At 27.6% G+C, this 11608-nt stretch overlaps 1 protein-coding gene across 2 annotated transcripts in view; it reads left to right on the forward strand.

Moving 5' to 3' along the window:
• Positions 1-11451: 11451 nt before the first annotated feature.
• Positions 11452-11608, forward strand: part of LOC107862071 (very-long-chain aldehyde decarbonylase CER3) — a 4698-nt gene continuing 4541 nt past the window's right edge. Inside the window, exon 1 of one of the 2 annotated variants that reach the window (XM_016707519.2) lies at positions 11452-11603. The gene's annotated coding sequence lies outside the window, so the exon portion shown is untranslated. The remainder of the gene's footprint in view (positions 11604-11608) is intronic. The other variant, XM_016707520.2, reaches the window with a different exon arrangement.

Raw genomic sequence — 11608 nt, forward strand, 5'->3', positions numbered from 1 at the left:
TTTTTAAAGGTCCCAATTCAAATGAATTCCTTTCTTTTTACCATCATAATTAATATTTTGAAGTTTGAATAAAATAGGTAAAAAACTTCTAAAGAATCTAATTCAAGTTAAATTTTCTTTAGCATCACAGTTAACATTTTGAAGGTTGAATAAGTTAAACAAAGAACTTCTAAAGATTTTAATTCAAGTTAATTATTTATTTTTTTTAAGCATCATAGTTAACGTTTTGAAGTTTTTAATAGGATGGACAGCAAATTTCCAAAATGTGGCAATTCAAATTAATTATCTTTTTGAGCACCATAGTTAATATTTTTAAGTTTAAAGAAGATAAATTCTCTCTCTAGTTCAAAATAAATAAATTTTTGAGCTATTTTTTAATGTTCAAAATAAGTGAATTGTTTATCTTCAACTGACATGTTGAAAATTTCTTTCAATTTTATCCTTCATTACACTTTCTAGGTTATGAGTTACAAGAGACTTAATTAACTTTACTTTAATGTGACCGAAATTTCAAGAGCAGTCTGATAATATCTAAAAGGATAAACATGAAAATAAAGTACAATCTATGTTTATTTTTTTTCCTTGATAAGTCTGCATTGAGGCAAAAAATAATTTATTTTAAACTAGAAGAAGTATAGAGTTTCTAAAAGTCTAATCCAAATTAATTCTTTTTAGAATCACCATAGTTAACATTTTTGATGTTTGAATTATAAGATAAACAATCAAAAGGACCCAATTAAAGTTGAATATTTTTTTTGGCATCATGTTAATATTTTGAAGTTTGAATAAAATCGATAAGGAATTTCTAAAGGTCTCGATTTAAGTTAATTCTTTTTATGACCATCATAGTTAACATTTTGAAGTATGAACGGAAAAAGAAAATTCTAAATATTTCAATACAAATTAATTCTTTTTCTTGAGCATTATAGTTAACATTTTGATTTTAATAAGATATACAATCTAAAAGTCACAATTCAAGTTAAATTTTTTTGGTACCATATTATAATTTTAGAGTTTGAATAAGATAGTGAAGGGATTTCTAAAAGTTCTATTTCAAGTTAATTCTTTTTACGAGCATCATAGTTAAACATTTTAAAATTTGAATAAGATAGAAAAAGAATTCCTAAAGGTTCCAATTCAAGATACCTCTCTTCTTGAGCATGAGTGTTTGTATTTTGAAGTTTGATTAGGATATAGAGAATTTTGTAAGAACCCAATTCAAATTAATTCTCATTTAAGCACCATAATTAACATTTTGAAAGTTGAATAAGATAGAAAAAGATTTTTTAAAGATTCCAATTCAAATAATTAACATTTTGAAGCACCATAACATTTTTTAAAAATTATCATTTAAGCACCATAATTAACATTTTGATTTTTGAATAAGATAGACAAAGAATTCGTAAGGTATCAGTTCAAATTAATTCTTCTTTTAAGGACCAAAGCTAACATTTTGAAGTTTGAATAAGATAAAAAAAGAATTTCTAAAAGAAAAGTTCAAATTAATTCTTTTCTTGAGCACCATAGTCAGCATTCTAATTTGAATTTTGAAATAGACAGATACAGAATTTTTAAAAATCTCAATCCAAATAAGTTCTTTATTTTTGAGCATCATAGCTAACATTTTAATGTTTGACTAAGATAGACAAAGAATTTCTAAAGATCCCAATCCAAGTTAATTATTCTTTTCTATGAGCACCGTTGTCATTATCTCAAAAGTATGAATTAGATAGATAAAGAATTTCTAAAAGTTCCAATCCAAATTAATTTTATACTTGAGCGTCGTAGTTAACATTTGAAGTTTCCACAAGATAAGACATATAGTTTCAAAAAGTTTCAACTGAAGTTAATTCTTTTATAGACAAAGATTTATAAAGGTCTCAATCCAAAGTCTTTTTAAGCAACATATTGAAATTAGAATTAGACAAAGAATTTCTAAAGATCTCAATTCAAGTTAATTCTATTTTTTGAGCGCTATGGCCAACATTTAGAGGAGTTAATGATATTAAAAACAATCTCTCTACCTCATTCTGGAGGAAGAAAAACCCTCACTCTAGAGGTAGAGATAAATCTGAGTACACTCTACTCTCTTCAGACCTATTAACATTTAAAAATTTGAATAAGATAAGATAAAATAAAATTTAATGGTCCCGATCCAAGTTGATTCTTTTTATGATCATTATAGTTACATTTTTAAAATTTAAATAAAATAGAAAAAAAAATTTCTAAAGGTCTCAGTCCAAATTACCAACCTAAATTAATTTCTTTTTTAGGATCATAGTTAACATTTTAAAGTTTGAATAAGATAGAGAATTTCTAAATGTTATAATCCAAGTTAATTCCTTTTTATGAGCACTATAATTAATATTTTAAAGCTGGAATAAGATAGACAAATAATTTTTAAAGGTCTCAATTCAAAATGACATTCACGTTTTAGAGTTGGCATCCAAATGGCCTAATTAGTACGAGGAGTTATTTAATTAATAGTGACTTTTGATGAGTATAGGTGACTCAAAGTTTCTTCTATTAGGTTGAATATTCTTTTGATATTAGTATAAACGACACTAATTTTAAAAATTTAAATTTTGTATTACTTATGATTTTTTTTAATTATAAAATACAGTAATTTGTTATTTACTTCCAAAACTTTAGTAATTCTTATTAGGTCTCATTTCGCTTAATCATGGCGAGCCTAATTAAGCTTACGTCATTTTAATTCAAGACTTGAGAGGTATCTTGGTTAAATCTCCTCGGGGTATGAGTATATGACTACTGTTACAAAATTATCACGAAGACACAACAAAGTACGTAGACAAGTTGTGTCACACAACACAAAAATGAGACGAATGAGGAAGAATAATGAGGCGAATGGTTTTTACCATCCGAGCAATCACTCTTGTCAATTAGGTTTATTCTTTGTCCTTTGAAAAAAAAATCCTTTGAAAAGGTAGGATGTAGGAAAAGTAACTTAAGAATGGAACATACTCTAAAATATTCAGTAAGAAATTGGATACAAGAGCAAAATTGAAATTCTTTCGAAGTACATTGAAGTTATTATGCTTGGAGAACACCCCAAGGATACTCATTATTAAACTTTTGCCAAAACTTTCCTTCCTCCTTTTCCTTCTTTGTCCAATAAATCATGAACATGTAATTAAAAGATGGAAAATATTGATATAATATAAGCATTATGATATCGAAAATTGAAGATTTATGGCATATTGTGGTTGAAGTTGAGTGGCCTGGCTAGTGTTTCAATGAGTTTATATAGTCCATCCTTAATAATTTAAACTGCTTCGGTTGGAGAAAACAGAAATACTATTTTTTTATTTTGTTGAGATTGAAAATATAACCTTTTGAAGAAAATAAAAGGTTGTTAAGACCTATATATATCTATCAATCATATACTAGAGGAAAATGATTTGTGTTAGCACGAACTCAATATTGTGAAAATAGAAATTATTAATATACTTGTCAAAATAATAATTTGAATAGATATACATATAATAGGCATCAATATTTTGGAATAAATATATACATATATAATTTATTAATGTTCTAAATAAATTTTAAATTTTCGATTATTAGTAAGCATTGTGAAAGTTATTTTTCAATATTTTGATTCTTGATGAAAGGGCCACGTGTAGGCATTTTAGTAAATGAATGATAGAATAAGAGCCACGAGCTATAGCATTTAGGGCAAATCGAAAAGTCAATGGGTCGCATCATGATGTGACAAGGTCTGTTACGTAAAAAAAATGAGTTTTTTTTTTAGAGCTTTTAGTGAGGTCCAACTAACAAAGTGCAGAAGATAATTTTTTCCTAAGCAACCTGATCGTGCAAAATTCTGTAATGACTTAATCCCTTCAAACTTTTTTCTAACCTCATTGCATGCCGACGTTCCGATTTCTTCTCTTCTCCGGTGAGGTCGGTGTGTCGAAATTCACTGGAGAATTTCAATATTAATAAAGGCACTATTCAAAGGCAAGTGGATGAAAAGACATAATGTGTTGAATTGAAATCGAAGATTTATTGCATACATGTTGTGGTTGAAGTTGAGTGGCCTGGGATAATTAATAGCTACTTCAGTTGATCTAACTCTAGAGGATCCAACATATTCTCGTTCAAATTTATAATAGAATTGGCGTGGATAACGCAGGTTACCTTGTTTGAATCAGAATTGTGTTTACCTCCACTCCATCAACATTGAGGTTTCAACTTCCACAAACAACCTCCATTAACTTACTTCTTCATAAAATTTTGGAGATTAATTTATTTTCCATTTAAGTTTTAAGTTTAGTAGTTCAAAAATTAAAGCAAATCGTTTCAACTTTCACAAGCAACCTCCATTAACTTACTTCTTCATAAGCCTGCTGTTGTTGTTGCAAAGAGAAAAAGAAAGAAAGTTGTGAAAAAAGACTCATTATCAAAGGCATGATTTTTATGTATCAGATTGATAAATTTTGTCTATATACATTCTATTTATGTATCATAGTATAAAATGAAACATACGGAAATGTAAATATTGTTTCTGATACATAGATCTATTTCTGACAAAGATATTGCATTTTTTCTGATACATAGATCTATTTCTGACAGAAATTTACATGTTTTCTGATACATAGAAAGATTTGTAGGTGATATGAGTTCTTTACATCCACTACATTCAATATATGTTTTTTCTTGATACATAGATATAAGAAATTACATTTCAAATTCGTTTTGTGATACATAAAAAAAATTAAATTGTTTGTGATATGAGTTCTTTGCACGTGCTACATTTAACATATTTTTTTTAAAACATAGATCTAACGAAATTAAGTTTCAAATTCATTTACTGATACATAAAAAGATATGTATGTGATATGAGTTTCGCACTCCTGATATATTAAATTTTTTACATAAAAAAATATATATGTTATGTGGAATTCGCACTCCTGATACATTAGATTCTTATATTATGTTTAATTTTTTTTTGAACGTAGGGATGAGATATGTTATGATGAACAGGGAATGTACAATTGGAGAAGGATTAGTTTTGAAAGATTATGATTGATGAAGCTTGATTTGATTATTCAAATTTTAAATAATAAAGTTGTTATGAATTTTATGTAATTAAACAAACAAAGTCTTAAATTGAATGCGTTAATTACTCAATTGTAGGTACTTTTACCGTTTGATTTCCTTTTTTATCTCCAATTAATTAGTTAGTAATATATCCTAAACTTATGTATCGAAAGATTAAATAATGTGTCATATCCAAAATATTATGTAATTAATATAAAAGTTGAGAGATAAGGTAATTAGATAGCAAAGTATTGGAGTTTACGTTATTTATACATAATAAAATAGACATCACTATTTTGATATAAATATATACAGTCTATTAATGTTCTAAATAAATTTTAAACTTATCTTGATTATCTAAGGATATAATAAGCATTGAGAAAGTTATTTTTCAATATTTTAATTCTAGATGGAAGGGCCACGTGTAGGCATTTTGGTAAATGAACGATAGAATGAGGGCCACGTGTTATAGCATTTAGGACAAATCGGAGAACTCAATGGGTCGCATCGTGATATAGCAAGGTCTGTAATTACATAAAAAGATATGAGTTTTTTGTTACAACTTTCGACGAGATCCAACTAACAAAGTGCAGAAGACAATTTTTTCCTAAGCAACTTAATCTTGCAAAATTCTGTAATGACTTTAATCGACGTTCCGATTTCTTCTCTTCTCCAGTGAGATAGATCGGAGCGTCGAAATTCACTGGAGTGTGCTATATATTTGTTCTTTTCAGCCATAATTTCAATATTAATAAAGGGCATTATTCAAAGGCAAGTGGATGAAAAGACATAATGTGTGTTGAATTGAAACTGATTTGAAATGGAAATTGGCAATTAGGAGCTTTTAATTCTCATGAGTGACATGTTTTTGGGGGTTCAATCACGAAATCACCATCCAACTTGGTATCCATCCGTACATATTTCAATTCAGATTTATATCTACGATTCTGATATAAATTTATTGTGATGGTTTTTTGGTGATAAAGTGTATATATTGATACGAGTGATTTGACTGAATAATTACTGTACGTAGCAAAAACGAGAATGTGTTAGTATATATAGATTGAGCGAATAGATACAGTGTATCCAACTAAATTGAGTGAACATACATAACGAAATTGAGCAAACAAAAATTGTTGTATCATGATACAACACGAATATCAATACAACGTGAATTTCAGAAGGCTATATCTAAGATACAACGCAAATTTAAGAACTTTTGACACATATCATAACTACCAAATATGTAGTTTGTTGTTGTAAATATATGCTTCATCAAATCTTTGCTGTTTTTGAAAATTTCTCCTTTATTTATTAAAAAAAATAAAGGCCCACTCCTAGTTATAGCCCATATATCTAATAGACCCATGAATAGTCAGCCCAAAGAATCCTTAACCCATATGAGCTATATTTTTCGTGAACATTTCAATGGTTCCACGTAGTTTGACATGCTCCTCGATTCGGATTTACTCGTCATGTTTTGACATGACAAATTTATTAAGAAACTATGATTGATATAATAACTTTATCATAACGACTTTAGTTGTATGGGTATTGGAAAATGATTTGAAGAATAATGAAAATCAAATTAGAAAATTTCTCACTTGAATGACTCATTTTTCTGTAATTAATAAAATCTTTGATTGGTTGGCCCCCTTATGAATGTGCTTTACCGATTATTGAACTATCGAATCTGAAATTTCAAAATATCGAACCGAATATCTCGGACGCTCACCCTAGATATTTGAATTTATGCTAAAATTGAAGTTATTTTCAGGCCACTAACCGTTGCTTATTATTATTATTATTATTATTATTATTATTATTATTATTATTAATAATAATAATAATAATAATAATAATAATGTGTTTTATAAGATTGTATGACCACATAAAGTTCTCAATAATTAAGGAGTCATGGCTACTGCTTAGGCCTTAGCCCACCCCGTTGGCTAATAATTCAATTCACCCCTCCCTAGTCCCTAAGAAATTCCTATAATAATCTGCTGCGAAATGTTTTTTAACAGTAGATAGACTTACCATCGCGATAATTAGGAGAGTACATTTCGAATGATTTGATTTGATTTTATACTCCTTTATAAATATTATTTTAGTTATATAATTTTTTCCAAAGAAGATCATCAGTAAAAAAAAAAAAACATAATATATACATCTCTAAACAAATCACATGAGAATTGAGATTTTTATTGCCTCTAAATTTCTAGGGACCACAAATTGAAAGGGTTAATAATGAAATGAAATTAATCAAGGAAAAAAAAAAGTTTGAGTCGTCAAGAATGGTAAATAAGTACGAAATAAATAGAATGACATGTAGTATTGATAATAACCTTGGAAATAATCCGAGATAGAAAATATATAGAGGTAAAATGGTCAAATTTGAGTCATATACTATAGTCTATAGCTATCAACACATATTCCAAATGATACGTTGATGAGTTTAATTTTAAAGATTCTTAATATTAAATACATTGAAATAATTCATACCAAATATACTAATATCTGTAAAATTTTAGTTTTCACATTAATTTTTGTACTCTCTTCGTTTCATGTTACTTGATCATTATTGATTTGACATACTTCGGGAGAAATTTTTAATTAAAAGTATATTTTATTACTATCTTATTAATACTTTATTAATGGTGTTTTGAAACTCTAAATTTTACTACTACTTACTTCTTTATAAGGTTATTATATATTAAGGATAATACGTAAAGTAATTAATAAAATTTTCTTGATTTGTTAAAATAAAAAAATAAAATGAAACATTTATTTAATTCAACAACCAAGTAAAATAAAATAGAAACTACACTAAAAAAGATATTTAGTGACAATTAGTTAATGGTAATAACTTAATTGCCGCTAAATATTATGTTTTTAGAGATAATTATTATTAGTAACAATTACTTCATCCTTTTCATTTTACTCGTTCCAAATTTTTTAATTTGATTTTTCATTTTACTTGTCATTTTTTACAAATCAAGAAGAGATAATTTTTTTTTTTCATGTTTTACCCTTTGCATTAATTACTTTTTCTTCAAATTAAAATGTAAACATCATTTAGTAGGGGTACTATGGTAAACTAGCCATGTTATTATTTATTTTTCTTAATTAATGTGTCTAGTTAATTTGAAACAAGTAAAATGAGATGGAGGGAGTACATTCTAACACTGTATGTAAATGTCCCTATAACAAACTAATGAAATCATTGACCATTTTTAGAATATGAAAACGCGTCGATCTCTAGTATGAAAGGATAGTCTATTTTTGTTATATTAGTACTAAATTAACGTCATTTGATCATTTTGAAGTTTATATTTTGATCATAATTTTTTTGTGATTTTTAAGTTTAAAAAAATTATATGCGAAATTATGTAGTTGATAGATATAACCATGTTAAAGATAATAGTGCACCCTCTATCTTCAAATTTTGGGTTCGCCTCTGGTTAAAGTGTATACTTAGTAGCCGTATGGTCATAGAATTTTTTTTCTCTTTTCCGAAAAATTATTTCACTTTAGTGAAAAAGGTGAAAACACGATGCGTTTGGCCATGAATTTTCCAACTCCAATTCTGAAAAATTATTTGGAAAAGTGAAAACTTTTTTCAGTCATACTTCTCTCACAAAATTTCAAAAACAACTTTAATTTATATTCATGATCAAACACAACTTCATCTTCAAGTCCAACTCCAATTTCAGAAAAAAGTAATTTTTATGGCCAAACGGGACCTTAGTATTGTTAAAAACCTTTACTATTGTAGCAGGAGGGAGCAGAGGTGGAGCTAGCTCATATTCAAGAATTCATCCAAATCTCTTTCAATAAAAAAATTATATTTTCGATTAATTTGTATATATACTTTTGAACGCCTTAATGAAAATGTTGGCTCCAGAAAGGAAGTATTTGAAAATAATACGTAACCAAATTCTCTTATAACAAGAAGATGAGATGAAAGAAATATAAAGAAAAGGAGGGCACAAGTGTTGTTGGAACCAGAGAGGAACTCCCAAGTGTTACTGGATCTATTATTATGGGAAAAGTCAGATTAGCTGTTTTCTTTCTAAACGCTAACTAATATTAGCCTCAAATAATAATGAGAACATGCATGCATGGACCAGATAATTTGAGATCTCTCCACTCTTTAATTAAGCATATTTCCCGAAAATAAAAGACAATCTTATGGACATGTACTTTATTTTCTTAATCACTTGATATGATTAAATTCAAATCAATATGATAGGTGAATTTTGAATACCTTAAAAAATAAACACTAGAGATGGACATGTGGCATATATACAATATCCATGAATAATAATCCACCATGCCACTGTTGCTTTCTTCTACATGTTTCTATTATGGAAAACATCAAATCCCAACTTTTGTGAGGCCGTTTGGTGAGAAAGTACAGTTAGGCTTTTGGTCCCCTCTCTATTTTTTTAATTTGTTTATTCGGGTTTGGCTTGATAAGAAATAGGTTAGGTCGAGTGGCTCATCTGAATTTGCTCCTGGAAAAAAATTATATTAGAGTATTATTTATATAGGAAACTATTTTTATTATGTATATATAGTAAATGCTGAACGTAATGTTTTTGATTTCTTCGCGTGTTTACTTCTTCATATTTTCAACTCCTTAGTGAGGTTCTAGCTCCACTAAAATGTTAAGCAAGTAGATATCACTTTTAATCTTATGATTTTAAAGTAAAGATATATAGATCAAAACGTCCTTTAATCACGTGGTCTTCAAAATATCATGCGAAAATGTTAGATTTAAAGAGTTATCCAAAAAGAAAAAAGAAAGAAAACAAACTGAAACAGATGGAGTAAAAAATTAAATTCACTCTAACAACAAAGGCTTTTAGCTGCAATAATATTATGCATTTAAACAAAGAATTCTAAAGCTTTTACCGGCAATTATTAATTGTCATTAGATTCAATATCGCTATATATTTTAGCGACATTTATAAAAAGTGTTAAAATGTGAATTGCCACTAATAGTTGTCGCTAAGGGTTCGTCTGATAGAGTGTATAAGAATAATGTAAAATATAGTATTTTAGTAATATTTGTGTTAACTATGCTTGCATTAGTTATGCTTTTTTTATGTAGTGTTAGATTTGATGAATTAAAAGTAACATGAATTACCTAATTTTTTTAAAAAATAAAACGCTCCATATATATGTTGGAAAGGATGCCTTTTTTTTTTTTTGAGAAATAATAATGTTTTTAATCATGTTAATGCATGCATTGGATGCGTTGCATTACTAATATTATGAATTTTGAGATATTAGTAATACATATCTTAATACACAATAGAGTGTCATAGGGTGAAAAAATATACCAAACAAAGTACTAGTAATACACACTAAACTAATACATCCATTTACTTTTCAACACAATCTATCAAACAACTCCTAAGTATATTTTTGGTTTAGTGAAAGTGACTTCACATAGTTACCTTAGCTGTTTAAACAACGCAGTGTGTTTTAGATTTTTAGCCCACAACAATTCAACAATTAAGTAGCTGAAAAGTCATTAGATAATTAAACTTAACAATTATAGACAAGCCACCTGCCAACTGCAATCCACCACCTGTTTTCTAACCATTTTTGTTCTCTATATATCTCTTTCTAATTAATTTTTCTGTGTCTGGCATATGCCCTATGGTTCTCTTCTAGGTTTGTTCAGTTATATTTTCTTAAATTTCAATCACCCTTGTGTGCCAATTAATTGCATAAAACAAAGGAGGATATGTTTTTCTAATATATATTGCAAAATGCAACTATCGACACGTTTAATTAGTTGACTTTAAATATAACATTAAGTGCTGAGATTAATTTTATACTCTATTTGTTTTCTTTTACTTATTCACCATAAAAGAGATGTCTATATAAAATTGGTCTATTTTAGAAAGTTAAGAGATAATTTATTATTTTATATCTATTTTACATTTATTATAAAGTTATATTTATTTTCTAACATTTAGATGACTTATAATAATTATGAATGATTTATTTATTTCTTCTTAAGAAACGTATCGAGTCAAATATAAATAAGTAAATATCTTTGCAAGCAAAAGATGAACAACCGATATCAAATAGAGAGAACGTTATCTATTTTAAAAATAAAAAAATGTCTTGAGAATTAGAAAAAGTATGAAGAATAAAGCAGTACTCCGAAAAAATGTTTGATCAAAGAAAATCATAAGGTAGGGGTGCCAAAGTTATGATATTTTATCTTATAAACACATGGGATGTTTAGATAAGTTAAAATATGCTTATAAGTCAGTTTGACCAACTTATAAACTCGGAGAGGGGTTGGGTATAGAGTTTCGTGGTCTACGTATATAAGTACCAATATGGAAGGAGTGACATTATACTTAGTACTTACACTTCTCTAAAGTTAAAAGAGTGTTAAAGTAAAAACAAGAAGTAGATAAGGGAAGTGTTGTAGGATCCAATAAAGAGGAGTTTCTCCTCCCCTTTACTTTTTGTCTTCATTTCCATATTGGTCTTTCTCTATATATATACC

Source organism: Capsicum annuum, chromosome 3 (assembly GCF_002878395.1).
Source record: "Capsicum annuum cultivar UCD-10X-F1 chromosome 3, UCD10Xv1.1, whole genome shotgun sequence".
In the NCBI taxonomy this organism is placed as follows: Eukaryota; Viridiplantae; Streptophyta; class Magnoliopsida; order Solanales; family Solanaceae; genus Capsicum; species Capsicum annuum.